The sequence below is a fragment of the Tamandua tetradactyla genome, chromosome 7 (assembly GCF_023851605.1).
Source record: "Tamandua tetradactyla isolate mTamTet1 chromosome 7, mTamTet1.pri, whole genome shotgun sequence".
Taxonomy (NCBI): domain Eukaryota; kingdom Metazoa; phylum Chordata; class Mammalia; order Pilosa; family Myrmecophagidae; genus Tamandua; species Tamandua tetradactyla.
Window position 1 is genome coordinate 157,004,854 of NC_135333.1, and position 20,302 is coordinate 157,025,155.

Below are 20,302 nucleotides of genomic sequence, written 5' to 3' on the forward strand. Positions count from 1 at the left end.
ATAGACTATGAGCATTTGATGGCTCACGGTTCTCTTCCTTCATCTTCAAAGACAGCAGGTTCTTCTCACATCACATCACTCTGATCTTGTTTATGTTGTCACATCTCCTTCTCTGATTCCTTCTGTTTCCCTTCTTCTACTTTTAGGGACCCTGTGATTTCTCTGGGTCACCTGGAGAATCCAGGAAGATCTTCTAGGAATGATTAGCAGCCTTGATTCCATCAAAAATCTTAATTTCCCTTGCCATGTAACCCAATGTGTTCACATGTTCTAGGATTAGGTCATGGACATCTTGAGGGCTGGGAGAGGTGGGGTAGGTGGCATTATTTTGCCCACAACTGTCTTCAAAAATTCCTCTAGTATTTCTTCCTGAAAACTCATATAAATACAGCCTGGAATCACTGGGACAAGTAGCTGCTTGGCAATATGCTATTGTGAAAAAAACACTGAGTAGGATTCCAAAGACTCAAATTCAAGCCCTGGCTTTGCCACTTATTTGACGATGATATTTAACATATGTGAATCTCAGCATTCTTGCTCGTAAAACAAAGGTGAACAGTTCATACCTTAACTCGCCCACAGAGTATTGTGAGGACCAAATGAGTTGATGCCTTGGAAGGTCCTTGTGCCCGGTTGTACCCTAGAAAAGTCATATTTTAATCCTAATCGATCTTGTGAGAGCAACAGTTTCTTCTAATCCCTAGTCAGTACTATAGTTTGGAAACTTAATTAGGTTATCTTCACAGAGATGTGACTCAGTTGATCGAAATTGATTGAATTTCAATGAATTGAATTTCAATTGATTAAAATTGTGGGTATTAAACTTGATTAGATAGTCGTGTCGCCACCCATTCTATGTGGGTCTTGATTAGTTTACTGGGATCCTATGAAAGAGGAGGCACTTCAGAGAGAGTTCTTTTTGAGAACAAGGAGAGAGCTGCAGGGCCACAACAGAATAACAAGAGGGCCGCCGAGTCCACCAGCCAGCGAATTTGGAGATGAAGAAGGAGAAGGCTGCTCGGGAGCTCCGTGAAGCAAGGAGCCGGGGGAGAAAGTAGCAGACCGCCATTCTCCACATGTCTTCCCAGTTGAGAGAGAAATGCAGAACTCATCGGGCTTTCTTAAATGAAGGTAACTCTTGATGGTGCCTTGATTCGGACATTTTTATAGACTTGCTTTAATTGGGGCATTTTCTCAGCCTTAGAACTGTTAACTAGCAACTTTAATTAAATTCCCCTTTTTAAAAGCCATTCCATTTCTGGTAGATTGAATTCTGGCAGTGAGCAAACTAGAACAATCCTTTAAAACTTTTAAATTGGACACAGGGCAAGTCAAGTAATAGTAATTGATGCGAATTTTAGAGATAATGCTGACCTGTGTTAAAATCCTGTGACCTTGGATCAATTTCTTAAATTCTCCAAATAAGTTATGACCTATATAAAATGAATCTAAATCTTTCATGGGTATTAGGGGAGTCAAAGATAAAATATGCAGTGCATCAAACTTGGTATCTAGTATAGTTGGCCTATTCTAAGCACTCATTGTTAGCTTTGAGAATTAAGAAATAACTGAGGTATTTTGATTTTGGATTTTCCAAAATAATGTTAATGGAAGTGGAAGGTACCTAACTTTTTCAATTTTGCTAAACGTGTCCATTTTAATCAGTAAAAACATATGGATTTTCAAGCCAATGTTATAACCCATTAATTTCATTACTTTGTTGATGAAAGTGTCCCAAATTAAGACATAAAAGCTCTTTCAAGTCAGCTCCTATTTTAATTTAAAAAGAATTTTATTCCCATGTTCTTTTCTCAACACAATAATATTCATTTCTCTCTCTGGTACATCAAAATGTTCCAGGCTTGTGGGAAGATGGTGGAGTAGGAAGTTCCAGGAAACTATCCCTCCACCAAAACAACTATTGAAATGGCAGGAATTGTCAGAATCAGCTATTTTGAAATTCTGAAGTCTCTAGGAACGCTGTGCCATATGCCGAGAAGAACAGGAGGAAGAGGCTGGCAAATTGCAATAAATACCAGTGAGTTCCACTCTCTCTGCAGTGGCTGTGATCCCCCATCCCCCTTCCTCATAAAGGGTGGCCATGGGGGCTGACTGCAGCTCAAGCTCTGGTATAGCATGATGCTTCCAGGGTGGGACATAAAAACCGAGTCCTGCAAACTCTGGGGGTATATGGTCTGATCACTGACCACTGCTTTTGATTAGCTACTTCAGATGGCTGAGGGCCAGCGCTAGGGCAGCCATTGTTCCAGCTCCCCTTGGTGAAAGATGGCAGAATAATCTTAAAGACAGTAATCTTCCTGAAAACTAAAGGAAGACAGTTAAAGGACTGCATTAACTGGGCAAGTGAGGAATCAAGAAAACACTGCTCAGAAAACCACAAAAGAAAGTCCTGGCTTCTTTGCCAGACCTTTCCCAGCCCTCTGGGATACAGAGTGGAGCCAGCTTGCATTTCCATTGCAGGTCTCTGGCCCTGTTCTGAAGGGAGCAGAGTGGTCCCTGTGTGCATACTGGGGTGCAGGTTTAACAGTACCAATCTATCAGGTGGAAGTTTGAGGGACTGAGCAGGGGCACTTGGGTCAGGCTTGCCTTGCCAGAGTTGGTCCTGAGGGCAGAGAAGCTGCTTGCAGGCAGCAGGACAGTGTGATCGATAGAGTCAGAAGCCAGAATAGAGGCTACTAGGGGCCTGGGTGGGGGTGCAGAATGGGGAGTTAATATCTAAATTGTACAAAGTTTCTATTCGAGTTGTCAAAAATGTTTTGGTAATGGATGGTTGTGATGGTCACACAACAATGGGAACATAATCAACAGCACTGAATTACATATTTAAATGTGGTTAAAAGGAGAAATTTTAGATTGTTCTATGTTACTAGAATAAAAAAATTTAAAGAAAACAACCATAGGACTGCACAACGCAAATAGAGAATCCTAATGTAAATAATGGATATATACATATAATTGATAGTACAATTTTTAAAATATTCTCTCATCAATTGTAACAATTGTACCTCACTAATTTAAGGTATTAATAATAGGGTGGTAAATGGGAACTCTGTATATTATGTTTGATTTTTCTGTAAATCTACAACCTCTCTAACTGAAAAAAAAAGCCTTCCAGGTTCATATTATACTTTTCTTGCCACGAATCTGGAATCACCCTTTTCTCCAAATAACTCTGGCTTCTTTTAAAGTGAAATAGTCTTTCGAAAGCAAGATCCAGACACTAAATGTTCTCCCTGCAATGGCTTCATATTGTTTTTATCTTCTTTCCACGGGTAGAGCTAGAAATTATACACATATTAATGCACTACAAGGATTTTCTTTACCTGTGGATATCATCTTCATTTTTCCCACAGTGATAACCCTGTTTCCAAACATCAGTATATTTGCTCAATTGTTTTGTCTTAAAAAACACCCAAAATAATTACAGACCTATTAAATGAGTATCACTACCAACAACAGCAAGCCTATAAAGTGAAGCTCAAGGGTTTTTTTGTAGTATTTTTTTCCCAAGTTAATATTGCATTAAGAGTGTTCAAGGGACTATGTTCAAAAATTCCTTGAATAACTCCTCCTCCTATGTGGCGATGTTAGTTTGATGCACACGTGGTTCTATTTATTTCTGCTGCTATTAATGATAAAGATTTTCTTTCATCCATATAATCTCATTTACATTTTTCACAGTGTAATATATGTACATATTTTAAAAATCAAGTTAAAATATAGAAAAAGTATACATAGAGATTTTTAATATCTATATTTGCTCCTTCCAACCAATTCTTACATATCTACCATAGATTAGTTCCTCTTTTATCCCTTCAGTGCTCTCATTTCTGTTTTATCCTATTTGTGTCATCAATGCTTATGTATGTTTTTTCCCAAAATAAGTATCCACACACATACCCATCTTCTTTCCCCTTCTATTTTACAAAAAAAAAAAAAGCAGCATGCTGTATATGCTATTGTATACCATGCTCTCTTCACTTCACAATATATTCTCACAATTATCCCATATCTGTTTTTAAAGGTGAATTCTGTATTATTTGCTATATGCTCATTACTGGTGTATCTTCATTGTGAATTTTGGCCTTCAACATTAAAGGCCTTTCTTTGTGATTGCTTTATGGTTTTTGACCTGAAATCTGTCTTATCCAATATCAGGATTAAAGCCTCTGCCTTCTTATCATTTGTATTTGCCTGATAAAACTTTGCTTATTTCTTTATTGTAATTTTTCTCAGTCACCTTTTTAAGAGTTTTCATATTCAGGTTACAGTTGAATATTCATGATGTGGTTCTGAAAATCTTTTCCTTTTAACATGCGAGTTAACACCCTTTATATAATTTTGGAATATTATTTTGTTACATTTATTACGGTCTATGTATTATTTACTGGATTTTTCCTTCTTGGCAGTGATTTATCTTGCTCTTTTTTGTTGTTGTTGTTGTATTTCCTTTAATGTACAGGAAGATTTTTAATTTTGTTCTAGTGGTTTTCTTTATATAATAATTTTTAATTGTTCTCATTCCTTTCTTTATTAGGCTTCCATTATTTTATTTTTCAAATGTAATTATATCTTTTAGCATACCTCTCTATGTGACAAATAATGAGCATACTTTTTATTCTCTCTTTTCCACCCATTTTTAGCCCTAGTACTTCTATTTTGTAATTTACATCCTCTTCTTCCACCCATGCCTTCACCTTTGCTGTAATCTTGAATTTGCAACTAAGTATATTCCATACTCAACATTATTCTTTACACCAATGTTTTCAGAGTCAACACCATCCTGGTTAAATGAAGCCATCCTCTAGTAGATTCCTCAGGACTGACTTACATAGGAATATTCTCAGAGGTATTTAAAAGTGATTTTTCAAGACTTGATACCTGAATAATGGTTTGGTTGGATATAAAATCCTCACTTTTCTTGAGTTTCTGAGAAGTATTATATTACTATTCTCTTGATTTGCATTTTGCTTCAAGGTTTGATGCTAATTTGCTTTTCTTTCCTTTGAAAAAAACCTTGGTTTTTGGTTTGTTTTATTTTCATTTGATTATTTGTTCACCTGGAGGCTTAAAGGATCTGCTGTCTTTGAAAGTATTTTTATTGGAATATGTCTCAGACTTGCCCATTCTGTTTTCATTTTCACAGGTACATGAAAATATTAATATAAAGTTAATATTAAATTCAAGTTGCCTTTCAGAAAAATTTATTTGATTATTCTGTTCCATTGCTCTGTTTTCTTCAGACAGTTCAATTATGCGCATATTGGTTCTTATTCTTCAATGTCCTATATCTATTTCTTTCTCTCTGATGTTTTTAAAAATTTTTCATTTTCATTCTCCTGGCTATTTTCATTTAATTTCTCATTAGCTCATTAAATTTTCAATCAAATCTATTTTCCCTTGGGCTTTTTGTAAATTATTCTGAAATGATACTTCATCATTTTCAGTTCTAAGATGATTTTACCTTTTTCTTCCATCCCTTTCCTGAGTCCAGTTATACTGTCACTTCACATATTTCTGCTTTTTGTCCTTTCTATCCTGAGATCTTATATTTCTAATCCAAAGTGCTTTCTCTTATGTTCAAATGCTTGATTAAGGCTATTTTATTAAGGTTGTAGGAGGAAGGTTATATTGTTCTCTCTCTGTCTCTCTCTCTGCTTCAAGGCTGGCTTTAAAGAAAAAATATTCAGTGCTAATGAAGTTTTAATTTTTATTTTCTTCTTATAGCAGCTTTATGTGGCTATTGTATGAATCTTTTTCTGTTCTTCTGATATTTTCTTATCAAAAATAACAGACCTTTGCAGGCCAACATGGGATGTTCACTAGAGTCTTTAGTTCAAGATCATCCTCTTCTGTTAATATAGTGAAGTAAAGTTTCTGTAATTGATAGTGACAATTTCTTTTTTGCAGGCATTGAGGATGGAGAATGGTTGACATTTCTTTTGATTTTATAATTCTCTTTATTTCTGTAGGATCTTTAATTTCCCACTGCTTCCTTCCTTCTTTTCCTTCACCAGCAAGATTTAAAGGGATGCTTCTCACCCCAAGTCTCCACACTCTACCCCCAAGACATGTGTGTCCAGCATGCCCACCTCTGTCTCTGTGCTCTTTTGTATCCCTTCCCAACTCCCTCACCTCCCATCCCAGGAGACAGAGTTCTGATCAGGTAGGCCTCTGGCCTGTTCTCAATAGTTCTCCAATCGAGAAGAGTTGACTCTCTTAATGTGGGTTATCACTTTTACTACTATTGGTAGTTTTATTTTCTTATTTTCCCTATTTTCTGTTTAACTTGGACTGACTCCCGACTCAGTTATGTGTTCTGGAGATTCATCTGCTGGTTTTGCATATTTATTTCACTACTTATACAGAATTTAAAATCTGCAGTAATCTTGGCATTCTAAATGTGTTGTAAGTATGGATTATGGGTGATTTTATTTGCCTTTCTCTTTGATCTGGATGCATGGATGTGTTGGGGCGGTGGGAGTGGGGAGGTATTTAGAAATTTTGATTTAGGCAAGTTACCATTACCTACAGAAGGCCGAAAGTCAAGACCATTATTTCTCATTCCTTATAACTACATGATATAGCAAATGTAACCGTATTAAGGAAAATAATGAGTCAGAAGTCTAGGGATCTAGTTCTTCCTTGAAAAATGTCTATAGCTATAACATGCCTTATGGGTCCCATCTGGTGAGAGTTGGCTCAAAGCGCATCTATTGCTAATTTCTTGGCCCACTTCTTTAGCCTTTAACTCCAAATATCCCTTTGACATTTTCTTCTGCATGTTTCTTTCCAACACAACCTTAATTTGGTTGGACTAGTTTCATTTGTTCTTGTGGCTCTGCCACTCAGACAGACAAATCTCTGCCACTTTGTTTAAGAAGAAATATATTTAGATGCTAATTGAGCTGTTCAAGGATACAGCAAGTTTATGTGAATTTCTCAGCCTTGCTTATTAATACATTTACTCACCTGTTCTAAAAGTGGAGCCCTCCTTCATCTCAAGTATTTTTAAACTACAGCTGAAAAAGTTTTCCTCACACTCTAAGACCATCTATACTCTCACATAGCTTTTCTGAGTTTTTAATGTCTAAAAATTTTTAGTACGTTTTCAAGCTTCTAAATCGAGACTCATTACCATTCCATCCATTCCACTGTCATTTTGTACCCACCTTATTCTTGCATCCACTTCTATTTTATATGTTGTTTTCACATATTTTAGACAAGAATTTTCTTAGCTTTTCCTATCTCACTCATTTTTTTATAAGTACCAACTACAATCAATTTTCATAGGCTAGAAATGCTTCTGGAAGCACATTTATAGCTGGGGAAATCTCTCACCCTTGTTTTCCTTGCTCTTTCTACACATACCCCATATCAAGTCCCTCTTTTTAATTGCATCATAAATTTCCCTAAGTCTTTAGTATTCCAATACTCATTTTTAAACAAAGATGGCAGAAAGACAAAGAAAAAGAAGAAAATAATGGTAAATAGAATACCACTACAGGACTGAATTTCTATTCTCCAGTGTTTCCTATGCTCCAAGAATCTATTCAAGAGTAGGAAAAAGAAAATATGGTGTCAACAGTCAGTGGTCTGGGATGAATCTTAAAACTAGACTAATATTTGCTATAGTCCCAAAAGCTCACTAAGAATAATAGGCAAGAGAGAAAGATAAGAGTTCCAAGGCCAGTAAATTAGGAAAGAAATTAAAAGCACAATTCTACCTGGTACTTCTGACTTTAGAGAACATGTAAAACTGGAAAATTATTATTTGTGAAAGTACAGAAGAATTTTAGATGCTGTGATTACATTATTCTATTTGAGCAGGTGGTGCCTTTAACTAGTTCCCATCCTCAACAGCTCTAAAATGAGAAGAAGCCTGAGCTCTTCAGGTAGGTACTGGAATATGGGGACAAATTGTTTCCACTTGACTCAGGTTCAGCCTAAGTGTGGCCTTGCATAAAAAGAAGATAAATTAACATATTTCGAGTCTTTAAAGGGGAACTAAAGCATTTAATAGAATTTCATTTCCCCGACATAGTGCACGTTTGGCAGAGCTGCTTAAACTATAAAAATAATAGTCATTGTAGACTTTCTGCTCCTATGTACAGTAAGAGGTGGAAATGCATTAGTCCAGTTCAGTTTCAATTATTCTGACTTCTCATTAGGGAAAGGATTGATAACTACAGTTTTACTAATAGCATATAAAGCTTTTTGTGATCTAAATTTAATGTAGGCTAATTCCCCGAACAGTGTGAGCTACTGTATAGTCCATGGAATTAGACAACCTAATTTTCTCACTGCATGCAGTTAGCTACATAGAGGTTGTGCCATGAGTCATTTGCCATTTTTTTAGTGTATAGGCCTTAATTCACTCTCATTTATCAGTTTTGAAAGTCAAAATCTACCTTTTTAATGCGTCAAGTGTTCAGATTGGTAGGATAAAAATTTTGTAAACAGTCGGTCCAAATATTTTTTAAGCAATCAATAGGATAAGCATAACTCCAGTTTCAGGTCTATTGTTCCATTTGTATCAAGCTCATACTTAAGTACAATTATTTTGGTCACCTGAATATGCTGTAATGCCGTTCAACTCAGTTTTTCCCAAAGGTGAGTCTGAGAAATACTTGTTCCATGAGAGATGAGTGGATGTTATACAAAGCACAAAGGAAATGGTTAAAATAACTTTAAACATGCTGTTTCGCTTTTTCTTATCAAATTTCTGAAAGCCTTTAATATGATAATGTGAATTATGAAGAGTAAAGTGGAGGAAGCAATATTACTCAACTTAATTTGGAAATGGTAAGTAAATATTTTATCAATGGTCATTTCAAGGACTGCGTGCTATGAATTGGGAAGCAATGATCAAATTAAAACAACTTCATCTTAAAGTATATGAGAATGGGCCAGGCCTCCATCATTCCCATAACAGACAAACCTCTAGACTCATGAATGAATAAAATACCCCAAGCAACATCTAAACTTGGTCATTTATTCAGTCTTATCTTTACATATGAATCATCATTGGCCTTAATATTACAGCAAAAAAGAATTTAACCAATGTGTCTACATAAGACAGTTTTGAGACAGTATTTGGAAAGCATAACACATTAAACTAAGATTCCACCTAGGATTCACTTTACTGATTAACACATTATTATACAGCATTGCCTAACAGAGGATAAGATTTCGAGAGATATGGAACATGCATATAGTTTTCCAGGAGTGTTATGGTAGTAAATAAAATCCAAAAATATGAAAGATCCAGAAGATGGACCCTTGTCTCAAGATGCTAAACTCTGTAGTAAAGACCTTATTAAGGCAGGAACACCACTCAAACAAGAAGCTGCATTCAGTAAAAGAAAATCTTAACCTGCCAACTTCACAGTTTTTCCTATGACTAGTGTTAAGAAGCATGGAATAGATGTGGATTTTTTCTTTTTCAATGTTTTTAAAAAGTTAAGGACAGGGAGGGCCATGGTGGCTCAGCAGGCAGAGTTCTCGCCTGCCATGCTGGAGACCTGGGCTCTATTCCCAGTGCCTGCCCATGCAAAAAAAAAAAAAAAGAAGGAAAGAAAGAAAAAGTTAAGGATATCCACTGTTGCTCACTCTCCATCCCATCTCACATCTCTGGACAGACCCCATTGTTTTGCAGAGGTCCAGAAATCCAGAAAGTAAAGGAAGCTACTTGGCAAGTCCCATGAAGACATAGTGCAAGGTTAGTGGGTTCACAGAAAACACCTAGGAATTAACAAACAGAAAATCTATAATAATAATATGATAGTAATAAATATTACATTATAGTTAATACATGTAACATTACATGACATAAACTGTTCTAAAATATCTATTAACTTATTGAATTCCTAACATAGCTCTATGAGATAGGTACTACTATTATTCCCCTTTAAAAATAAGGAAAATAAGACACAAGCAGGACCATGTTGTTCAAAGTTGTCCAAAGTTGGAGTGAGTACATGCATAAATAGAATTCAATCCTATCTGTCAGATTCCAGATTTCTTGTTCTTAACTATGCTATGCAGTATTTAATCACTCTCAAATCTTTCTTGAAATTTGGGTTTTAATTACTAGAATTGATATACCTAATGAAAGTATTTAATTTTTAATTCTCCACAAGTCATTAATCATGTATCTTTTGCATGCAGTCAATGCATTATTTTCCAGATTTTGAAAACCTATTCCAAATCAAAAGACACAGCCCAAACACTTTGATGAGATACTTGGAGCTCTCTCTGAGATAGAGGAGAATTTCTTTTCTGCCAAGATGAAGCTGAGATGGAAAAACTGGAAGGGGGAGGTTTGATTTGGTTTTTGGTTATCTCAAGAACTCTCTGACAATCTGCCGAGCTGCTGTTTTATGTAGTGAGACTTTGCAGACCATGTCAAGACAGCTTGCAGGCAACCCATTTTTTATTTAGGAAATGTGTGCTTAATAGCTTCAACATCTAAGGTTTCCTTTGAATCAAATTTTGTGGTGTGCTTATTTTGGTTTAATTTCATTTAGAATTTGGAAGCAGAGGCGTGATGAATGAAAACTCGCCTTGTTTATGTTCTTTTTTCCTACACGTGGAGAGACAGAACATGAATTAATTATGATTTCATGTGAAACCAATACCTTGGTGACTCAAATCTTGATGTGCCTTAATAAATTTTATATGGCATCATAGGGTGGTTGTATCTCCCTGCTTTTTCTCCAGTTACAGACCTATTGCAAAGAATAAGTACTGTTGTAGTTTAATATTTTTACAGGTCACTAAGTTTAGTTTACTCCAATGTTATTTTTTCAATGATAACACTGAAGATATGCAGTTTACAAATCCAGTTGGTTGTAGATTCTGAAATCAGTTTTTACTTTAATTTTCTCATTAGACTTCTAATATTTATTAAATAAATAACAATAATGGAATACCCACTTTAAGTAGCCATCCAGTAGCTGATGATTAACCACACACTGATGTCCACACTTAAACCGTGTTCTGTGAGGATTATACATAGGCATTATTACTCTGAAGATATTAGCAAGTTCATCTCTTGTTTACTCTTCTAATTCCTCAAATCTGCTTTTGAAGTCAGGGAATTTTTTACCATGAATCATTTCCAGAAATTTAACAGTGGTAAATGGCTAAGAAACAGTTCCAGAGACATTTGGTCTTATTGATTACAGCTTGTCATGGTCACTCAATTATGTAAATGGAATCCTTTTCTCAGTGCTGTGCAGTTGTATATAGAATATGCAATGATTTTTAGAAAATGTGTAATGTTCTATATTTGTTTGACAACGTAAATATAATAACTGACTACAGAATGTTGGTTATTGTATGATCCTGAATACACAGAAAGTAACCTTAATGTAATAAGACAAATATAAAGATATTTCATATTTTATTCATTTTAATTCATAATGATAATCAAATCACATGACTTCCAATTTACATCAACTGTTGACAACATAAATATGAATGTTGCATAATTTTTTATAACATACTCATGAAATAAAACTTTATCAGGCATCTTCACTTAGGGGATAACTGATGAAAACTCTCCCTAAGAGAGATCTTGTGACAAGATCTTAAATATCTGCACTGTGATTCACCAATAGGGATCTAGAAAAGGTTCCATATAGCATGCCAACTTCACAGAGGCACAGTGTCTTCTGTTGTTCCAGGCCCCACTCAAAACTAGCCATCTTTCAGATTATCCAGTTAATGGGGTTGGAATAGCATGCCCAAATAATGTATATATTTTCGCCAAAATTCGAAGAGGCCCACCGGCTGCTGTGTCTCTTCCTTAGTGGTAGTGATAGCCAAATACAATATTTCATCCTTCACCTTGGAAGAGATTTGACATACCATAGACCACTGGATCTCTAGAAATTTTACCAAGGTTGCAGGTCCTTGAATTTTGTGAAATATATGCCAGGTCCAGATATAATTTCATCAGGGCAGTGGACCAGAATAATACACAGTTGAATGGAGAGGCAATCAAGGTCTCTGTGGACTAGATTATGACAGAAGACTAAATAATTGACATAGTCCTCAGTTAGGGAATGAAAGTGCGTTGTCCTTGACAGCGGTAAGTGAACTTCTCCCATTTTTTAACTACAGGTATAGAGAAAGAACCGTTAGCCAGATACTAAGTGGCAAGAGATATGTTGATTTGTTCCAACAGGGAAACCATGTCTGTAACAACAGCTCAGTCATCACCTGACTTAGTTTACAAAACCCACAGTTATTTGCCAAGAACCATTCATCATCTTCAACAATGAGATAGGCTAGTTGGATGGAATTATAACGAGAAATCACCACTCTTGCATCTTTCAAGTCCTCACTGCTGACACTACTAGCAGGAATCCAATGTTGCTCTCAGTTTACTATTTCCGTAGTCAGAGGCAGTGTTGGCAGTTTCTACTTGGTCTTTCCTAGCCTAATAGCCTCCACTCCACAAAGCAGGGAATTAACATGGGGATCCTGCTGGTTAAAGGATGTCTTTTGGCCAATCAAAGACCTCTGCCTGTCAAAAAACACTGCTTTGGTTCTGCTGCCCATTATGGTAACCTTCATTCCTCCATGGTCTATCACCCTTGAGGGTCACTATACTGCCTCTGCCTCCCTGAAATAGCATCATCTCCATTGAAGTCAGAAAGCCAGTTTAATGGCAGCAGTTCCACTGTCACTCCTTGCTTACAGGGAACACCATTATAGAGCTCTTCAAGGATGTCAGTGCTCGCATCACCAGTGTATTTCTCAAAGTCATGGGGAAGGGAAGGTCTACAGGATCCTCCCAAGAGATGTGCTGAGGGAGTATGTAAGCATGTCTTACCTAATAAATCCATTCTAACGGTCTAATTTCTGAGACTTTGATATTGTCCTCTGCGTTATTCCAAGGAAATCTTGGCATTTCATCTTCATTCAGTGTAGGTCACTTTTGAGTCCATATATCAGACAATCAATGTAACAAACTGTTAAAGCCATACCCATCTATTCAATCTCACACATTTACTCTCTGCTTAATGCACCCACATCAATTTATTGCATCAAATTAAATTTCATTTCTTCCATTCTTATACTCACTTAGGATCTCTTCTGATGCATCTCACCTAGAGTTTTGATTGATGCAAATTGGCAAAATCATGCAAATCTTTTGGTGGGTATGGCACCTCTTCACTGATCACACGTTGTAACTGACCCCCTGAGGTCTGCTTGGATTTGAGTCTTATTATAATTCTAGAAGTAATGAGAAGTATGAGGGTAGATCCCTGGAGGATTAGCAATCTTGTACAAGGCAAGTGTTACTGAGGAGACCTCTGTAATTTTTCAAGGAATGAATGATTAACATATTGGTTAGTTTTGTTGGAGAAGTTCAGCAGCTTTATGTTTTCAAGGTATCCCATTTCATTGAAATCTACCAAGAGTCTCAGTTAATATCCTAAATATAATAAGATACTCTGTGACATTTAAGCTGAGACTTTAGGTTTACTTCGTAGAAATAACATTCCTACCACTATAGGAGATAAGGAATTATTTTAGGACAACCATAGAAAATTAATCTCCATAATAACTTTATTAAATAAGTGATTTATTTATCTTTATTTTTTAATTTGAAATATACTGAGAATGGTAATAAACATACCCATACAGAAATAAGAAAAGGAAGAGATATCCCCTCCCTACTTCCAATCCATCTTCTACATGCATATCCCTGCCCTCAATATAATTGTTGTTGATCTTTTGATGCATATTCTTCCTGGATCTTTTCTGTTTATGGAAGAATAAGGATATCTGGAGCAATTTTAAGGGCTTGGAATTCAGAGACCCTTCCCACATTTCCCCAAAATCACATAAGCTTCCCAGATTGTTTTGCAACTTTCAGTGAGGGAATGAGGAGAACACGAAATATATTGGGATGTAAATCCTGAGGTAGCACTCATTTAAGCTTAATGAAGTAAAGACTGCCATCTTTCACATCTGAGTTTTTAAACTAACATTTATAGTGTTTACTCCAGCTAGAACTCTGGACTAATTCTTTAATAACTTTCTTCCCATGCTAGGCTGGACTGAAGCACATATATGGTGTAATGATTACTGTAGTCTCATGGTCTATATTAACATCTGACTAAGCAGGTGCCTCCTTGGACTCTTGACTTTAGCAAGCCTGGTGAATTTCTGTGTTTCCATTATCCAATTTAACCATTATCCACATTCCACAATCTTCTGGTTCACAGACAAAGTTGCACAGGAAAAATGCTGCCTATTTAACTATGTAAAAAACAAGTAAATGTATGCAAAATGAGAAAAAAAAAGAAACGGGAAGATAAATGTCCTGCTTTTCAGATGATCTTTAAAAAGCTGATGGGAAAGACACCTGCTATTAATTAGTTAGATAGAGAGTTATACCCTAACACCCAAAGTGAAATGCAACAAATAACAAAAACACATGAATAATAAGGCATGTTCCATTATCTCAGAAAACAGCTACAAATTCATGAAACAGACTAAGAAAAATATCTTCCAAACACAGCTCACTTTGGAGCAAATCTTGGGAGGATATGACCTTTCAAAACTTCGCTAGAAGTAAATGACACAGCTTCGAAAGGTCCAAGAATAATTTACTTGGACTGGTAAGAGTTGTGGGCATGGGGCCAGCCACAGGAGGAATAAGCTACATCCCCAAGGGAATGCAGCTCCATATTGCAGTGCAGAAGACTGTCTGGCACTCTGCAAGTCAGTGCACTTGGAAAGAGAAACAAAAAATAAAAAGGGTGCAAAAGAAAAAGCATAGTGATTACTGTTTGCAACAGATATGACTATATATCTAGAAAGCATAAGAGAATGAATCGAGAATAAGACTGTAAGAAACAATGAAAAAAATCAAGAAGGAGATTGATAACAAAATCTATTTTTAAAACTATACTTATTCAATATATAAATTATAGCCAATTAGAATCTTATTGGATAAATAGATCGCATTTTCTGTGGGAATAAAACTGAAGAAATTTAACAAGAACTTTGTCCGGCCTATTATAAAGAAAACTTTAAAACCCTATGAGGCAGATTTAAAAATCTTTGAATAAATGGAAAGACATAACTTGCTTGTGAAAAACAAATTTTCACATTGTAAAGATCCTTATTCTCTCTGAATTAATTTATTGAATCCATATAAACTGAAGCAAATAATTTGAAAGTAAGATGTTAACTTTGATCTGATAAAATAAACATGCTGAGCTAGCCATGAAAATGAAGAAAAAGAAAATTGGGGGCATGAGCCCTACCAAATATTAAACTATTATGGTGCTACATCAATTAGAGCAGGTTGGTGCTAATGAAATCATAAATCTGTGACTCTCAAATAGTGCTAAGAATCTCCTAGAATACTTGTCAACTTCTTAATTTCCATGAATGAGGAGAGAGGATTCAAACCTCTAAAAATTCTGATTTACTAAGTCTGGAATAAACATGGAAATATGTATTTTAATAACAAGACCCAGAGATGATTTCCCTTCCCTTAACTAACCACGAGTTTAGCTGGTGAACTCTAATTTCACTAAAACATGTACCCACCTATGCCCTCTACACACAGAAAACTCAGAGCCAAAGAACCACACTCTGTTACCTTCCCACAAGTCTGCTCACATAGTCAAAGTTCATTGTGCTCTTTCTCAGAACTGTTTATACCTACTAACAATAAGTGAATACCTTAATTAAATATTATGTAAAACCATGAAATATGCATTCAAAAGGAAGGTTGTTTAGATTAAAACAAAGTTAAATGTTTTAGGAAGGCACAGTAAAAGTAAATTGCTAAAAAAAATTCTTCTGAACTGGTGTGGATGAAAAACCTGTAACAGATTGGTACACAAATCATAAAAATTCTACAGGGATTCTCATTCAAATTATTCATAAATGTCTTTATGTTTTTGACTCGTTTTAAAGAAATTTGAGTATCATTAATGCAAGATGGATGACAAAATTTAACAATAGATCCATAGTCAAAGAAAAGACTCTAAATCAAGAGCTTGCAAATGAATGCATTTATATGTTTAAGTTAAAATATTTAGGGTATTACCTTAGTTTTTCAGGCTGCTATCAATTACCTTTCAATGGGTTGGCTGAAACAAGAGGAACATATCGTCTCTTGGTTTTGGAGGCTAGAAGGCGCTCTTCCTTCCACGGACGGTGGCATTCCAGTGCTGGTTTGTCACAATCTTTGGGGTTACTTAGGCTTCCTGAATCCCTGCTTCCTGTTTCATGACAATGTCCTCACCTTACACACCAGTTCCCATAACTTCCCGCTTCTAGCTCTTCTCCACAGCTTTTTGCTCACTACGTTTGAATGTTTTTGCTTATAAAGGACTCCAGATATCTGCTTAAGACCCCCCTCATTCAGATGGGCACACCTTAACAAAAACAACGTCTTCAAGAGAGCCTGTCTACAATGCGTTCATGCCAAAAGGAATGCAGAGCAAGACTAAGACCATATCTGAACTGAGATCATAAAGAAATTCACCACAGGGATAATTTATTTTTTCTGATTCTCTATATATTAACCATTTTGGTTTTTGTTTTATTAACAGACCAAATATTATTTCCAATCACTTTGGTGAAGGGAAAGTCTTCCCTAATGTGAAAACCACAATTTGAGAAACACTAGAATGGACACATAGATCATTGAAATAGAAGAGAGTGCTCCAGTCATTTAGAAAATGTGTATTCCAAACAGATAGGAAAATGATAGACAAGTCAATAAAGACTGTTGGAAAACTGGGTAGCCATTTGGAAAAAATATATATGAAGCTGAATCCTTTCCTTAGTCTTACAACAAAATAAATTTGAAAAGAAAAATGAATATAAATATAATAAAGACCAAATTACAAAAAATATTACATCATATTTTAATAGAATTGTAATGAGAGAAATATCTTTTAAGCATGATGCTATATAGAAGCCACAAAGGAAAAGACTGATGCATTTGAATATACATAAGAATATATACATATATTCTTAATTTTACAGTTAAAGTCAAGAGAGAACAGGCCACAGTGGCTCAGCAGGTAGAGTTCTTGCCTGCCATGCCCAAGACCCGGGTTCTATTCCTGGTGCTCGCCCATGCAAAAAAAAAAGTCAATGATAATGCACCTTATAAATAACAAGCCAAGAAAATTATGTTCAACATACATGAAAAAGACTAAATTCCTTTATAAATTAAAACATTCCACTTAAAAATGAGCAAAGGAATTACAAATGGTAAACAGCACAAATAATAACCAACAAACATTTGAACCACAGGCAATTTCAGTCATAATTAAAGAAATGCACATTAAAACAAAAAATGAGATAACTTATCTCACCTACTAGATTGGTAAATTAAAATGATTGCTAATATCCAGTATTCACTGGGACTTGAGAAACTATGCATTTCTGTAAATATTTTGAACAACAGTGTAGATATATCCATTAAATCCAAAGTGTGTATATTTACTCTGACCTTCCAGTTACATTCTAAGAATTTATTCCATAGATGCAGTATTACAAGTGTCCAAAGTAATCATACAGTCCATAAATCCACTTTCTGCTTAAATTAACTTAGCTTGCAACTAAGAATCCTGACTAACACAATTCCTAGCATTTAAATATAGCCAAACCACTAACAACTGCTAAAATCTCATGAAATTTAGAAATCAAATGCCCCACAGGAACAAGCAGTCCCTCTCTGAAACATAAGCTCCCCCCATTAAAGAGAAAGCACGGTGAGAGTGGGATCGTGTCCATCTGTCCACCGCTAATTTCTTTCATACACGATTGCCTTTAAATCAATAAGGTTATTGTTTAGAACCTTATGAAAATATGAGTAAAGAATACGGACAGTTCAAATTCTAAACAAGAAAATACAAAAGCACTTCACATAGGTAAATAGTGCTTAATAACACTTAGAAATGCAAGTTAAAGTTGCAATGAGGATATTGTTTTCCGTCTGCTGGCAAAGAACTCAACGTCAGGCCGCGCGTGTTCTTAGAGTGCGGTGGCGAAACGGACCGCAGGCGCTGGGGGACAAGGGGTGCTCGGGGACAACAGGCAGGCTGGCTGGCCGGCCGGGGAGAAGGGGAGGATATCCTTTCTCCAAGACGCCGGCCTGGACGCTTCCACCTACCAGAACGCTATCGGGTCTGATCCGAGAGGGGTCACCGCCTCCTCCAGCTGAGGGGAAGCGGGGTGGAGCCCGGCTCAGGATCATGGATTTTCCCGGACACTTTGAACAGATCTTCCAGCAACCAGACTACCAGAGACTTCATGGGCAGCTCTGTGACTGTGTCATTATAGCGGGGAATAGGCCTGCGAAAGCCCACCGCTCTGTGCTGGGCGCGCAGCACTTAGTTCTGAGCCCTGTTCTCAGGGGCGGAGAGAGATCAGACCAGGAACACGATCCAGCTGGATAGCAGGGAAGTGGCAGCGGAGGCCTCTGCCTTGATGTATGCTTCCACCCTTATGCTGCGGGGGAGCGAGGTACGGCTGTCTTCTTGGCAGCCTCTCACCTGCAGGTGCACTCTGTTGTTAAGGCAGGTAAACATTACCTAATGACATGAACCATGTCTCTCTCCCCCCCGCCCCCCCCCCCGCAGTGGGCGCCTACAGGAGCAAAGGGTGCACATGCAGCTCTCCTTTATGGGGCAGCAGCTGGGATGAAGCATCGTGAACTCAGCCGTCATTTCCAGCCAGAGTGGTGAAGAGGAAGCAGCCAGCTCCCATGAGCTCGTCAAAGCGCAGCAACTTAGACCAGCGGATGCGCTTTCCAATGAGATGCTTGCACAAGCCAAGCCGGCTGGAGAGGAGCTGGCCAAACAGCACCTCCGAGCCCCCCATTCAGAGGTTACACCAGAGGACGGGTCATCAGGGGCTCATTCTCTGGAGGAGTTCTTTTCACACGATAGTTGTGGATAACCCAGAGGTCGATGGAATGACCGACAACTGAGAAAGATAGTATGGTCATGTTTGACCAGTTTTGGGGGGATTCCAGAAGATGCCCGGGGGCTCAGCCAGTCTGACAAAGTGCCGGCAACATGGAACAGTTCTCCATGGCCTCTCCTGCCACTCGGGTTGAAGCTGGTTTTGAGCAAAAAGCCACAGCTGAGAAAAGTGGTTTTCAGTGTGAAAATCCTAAGGTTGACCTTGGCGAGAAGGTGCACACTGCAGTGGTGGCTGCATCTGAATCTGTGGGCACTCCTGAGACTCAGGATCAAATGCATGATGTGACTTCGCAAGCAGAAGGCGGTGAATCTGTGGAAGCGGAAGGTGTTGTGGTCAGTGTTGAGAAGACAGAGCTCAGCCCTGAAAGCAGTGGCCGGAGATTTTCAGATTCCCAGGCAAGGCTGACAGCGTAGGTGACGTCCTTATTTTGGAAGCCACAGATGACCTAGAACATGAGCCCACTTTAGGCATTTCAAGTTTTCTTAACAAGAGCTGAGGAGGTAACTTTGGCACAAAGCAGAATAATGACAATAACATCCCAAACACCACTGGTGACTGCAGGCTGGAGGGTGAGGCCTCTAATTTGCAGAGTCCAGAAATTAGGCCTGCCCCAGCTCTCATGTGCGGAACCCATCAGTGAGCCCACAGACTCCCATTTTGTTAGGCCCGTGCAGGAAGTGATGGGCCTGCCGTGTGTGCAGACTTCAGGGTACCAAGGAGGGGGACAGTTTAGCATGGGTTTTTCCTGGTCTGGTTTGGGCCTCCTCTCTTCCTTCTCCAGGAGGAACTTCTCAAGAGGAGAAGTGACTTCCCCCAAGCCCACCCCGCGCCACCCAGGACCTGACCAGAGAGGGGTCAGGCAGACCTCCCAGCCAGGATAGGGCATCTCTGCAGGAGGAGGAGTGCACTCACTTCTCTCTCATTTAGGTTCATAAGTTTTATTTTTCACTCAAAAAGTAAAGATAGAAACAGCCCATTGCATTTTGCTCATTGTGACTTTTTCCATTTGGCCAAGTGAGTTCCTTCCCTGGGAATGGGCAGCACTGGGTGAGGTACCCACCTCAAGGCACCTGCAGTCTCCTTTGAAGGCCACTATGCTGGTTTGAAACTGTACGTACCCCAGAAAAGCCTTGTCCTTTTAATCTAATCTTGTGGGGGCAAACTTATTGTTGGGTGGGACCATTTTGATGAAATTGTTTCCATGGAGATGTGACCCACCCAATTCAAGGTGGGTCTTAATCCTTTCCTGGAACCCTTTATGAGAGAGAGCCTGAGATATTTAGAGAGGAGAAACACC

The 20,302-nt window shown here is 37.7% G+C and overlaps 1 pseudogene; it reads left to right on the plus strand.

The window, feature by feature from the left end:
• Positions 1-18,272: 18,272 nt before the first annotated feature.
• Positions 18,273-19,886, plus strand: LOC143690716 (zinc finger and BTB domain-containing protein 5-like; annotated as a pseudogene).
• Positions 19,887-20,302: the final 416 nt, after the last annotated feature.